Here is a 2,500-nt window from a genome sequence, read left to right on the forward strand (position 1 = left end):
TTATGCTTTTAGTCCACCTAGTTTTTGAGTTACACAACGTTTTGTAAGTCCAAAAAACGGCGCTTTTTGCCTCTCACCGCGATCTAATTCTGACTGCTCATCACCCTGTTTTTCAAAGCGCCCGCTCTCTTTCCCAGTGGCGCAGTTGGTAATGACACGGGTCTGCGACCCAAACGTCGTGGGTTCGATTCCACCTTAGTCTACCGGTTTTTTTCCCTTCAAATTAATACACTATCACAGACCAGTAATTCATATTCATCATTTATTACAATTATGCAAACTTTTAGCATTTTACCAGCTTTTCTAATATGGACCTCACATTCTTGTTAACACTCCATGGCACAAATACTCTTCCCTTTAGGCTCTGTGTATGTGTGTGTGTATCAATATTTCTCCCATTTTAAAGTATTACTCCTCCATAATTGTATTTCTGTTAAATCAAAGTACTTTTACTACATCTTGGTACTTCTGCTCAATCATAGTATTTCTGCTACTTTTTGGTACTTGTGCTAAATACAGTATTTCTGCTAAATCATACTATTTCTGCTAATTTATAGGATTTGAGGTAAATATAGTATTTCTGCCAAAACATAGTATTTCTACCAAATATAGTATTTCTAATAATTATAGTTTTTCTCCCAAATCATAGTACAGTATTTCTGCTTTTTACAGTATTTGTGCTTAATATAGTATTTCTGCTTTTTATAGTATTTCTGCTTAATATAGTATTTGTGCTTTTTATAGGATTTGTGCTTAATATAGTATTTCTGCTAAATGTAGTATTTATGCTTAATCATACTATTTCTATATATTTCTACCAGGTCCCCAGGCAGCCAATCCTCTGTGAGGACTGAGACATTCAAATTTTCAAATCAGGGCCTGCACGGCTTCCCAGCCAATCATATATGTGGGCTGAGGCATTCAAATTTGCATATTGGGGCCTTCATGGCTTCTAAGCCAGCCAATCATATCTGAGGGCTGAGGAATTCAAATCCACAAATCAGGGCCTGCACGGCTTTCCAGCCAGCCAATCATATATGTGGGCTGAGGCAATCAAATTTGCATATTGGGGAATTCGTGGCTTCTAAGTCAACAAGTCATCCATGTTATATATCTCTAAAAATTCATATTTTAATGATAAATTGTCAACACTTGAAGATTCCCCCATCTCTTCTGAACAAAACGGTGTAAGAATGACCGTTCTAGCCCCTACGGTTAGGAAATTATGGTCATTTGTTTGAGGGGAGTCGTCATTATGAGAAATAGACTGCAAAAATCCTGCACGGCTTCCCAGCCAGCCAATCATATCTGAGGTCTGCCGTTTCTTCTCTCGTCATATCTCAGCGACAGATGTACAGAGAGCAATGAAAATCGCGGTCAAAGTACACCAAAGTCCGCTGATTCAGCCAGTACAAGAATTATGCTTCTAGTCCACCTAGTTTTTGAGTTACACAACGTTTTGTAAGTCCAAAAAACGGCGCTTTTTGCCTCTCACCGCGATCTAATTCTGACTGCTCATCACCCTATTTTTCAAGGCGCCCGCTCTCTTTCCCAGTGGCGCAGTTGGTAATGACACGGGTCTCCAAACCAAAGGTCGTGGGTTCGACTCCACCTTAGTCAACAGGTTTTTTCCCTACAAATTAATACACTATCACAGACCAATAATTCATATTCATCATTTATTACAATTCTGCAAACTTTTAGCATTTTACCAGCTTTTCTAATATGGACCTCACATTCTTGTTAACACTCCATGGCACAAATACTCTTCCCTTTAGGCTCTGTGTATGTGTGTGTGTATCAATATTTCTCCCATTTTAAAGTATTACTCCTCCATAATTGTATTTCTGTTAAATCAAAGTACTTTTACTACATCTTAGTACTTCTGCTCAAACATAGTATTCTGCTTTTTATAGGATTTGTGCTTAATATAGTATTTCTGCTAAATTATAGTATTTCTGCCATTTTATAGCATTTGTGCTAAAAAAAATAGTATTTCTACTGAATGTAGTATTTATGCTTAACCATACTATTTCTATATATTTCTGCCAGGTCCCCAGGCAGCCAATCCTCTTTGAGGACTGAGACATTCAAATTCACAAATCAGGGCCTGCACGGCTTCCCAACCAGCCAATCATATATGTGGGCTGAGGCATTCAAAACTCACAGCTGGTTGACTGACTAAGAAACATGCTGTTAACAGCCCCAGTTCACTTGCTGCTGCTGTGTGTGTGTGTGTGTGTGTGTGTGTGTGTGTGTGTGTGTGACAGAGAGAGAGAGAGAGAGAGAGACCCTCTCTAGGGCAGCATCTCATAGTTGGAAAAAAATATAATATATTCAGACTGGTTGACTGGCATAGACCCTCCGTGTGTCTCTCTCTCTGTGCATTTGTGTATACATATTTGATTTTGTGTGTATCTGTTGGCTGTTCCTTCTTGTTTTTTAAATTTATTTTTATTTCTTTATTTTTTTTTCACAGGTGAACAACAATTAGTTTTGA

The sequence above is a fragment of the Perissodus microlepis genome, chromosome 3 (assembly GCF_051167445.1).
Source record: "Perissodus microlepis isolate ML-2025 ecotype Zambia chromosome 3, ASM5116744v1, whole genome shotgun sequence".
Taxonomy (NCBI): Eukaryota; Metazoa; Chordata; class Actinopteri; order Cichliformes; family Cichlidae; genus Perissodus; species Perissodus microlepis.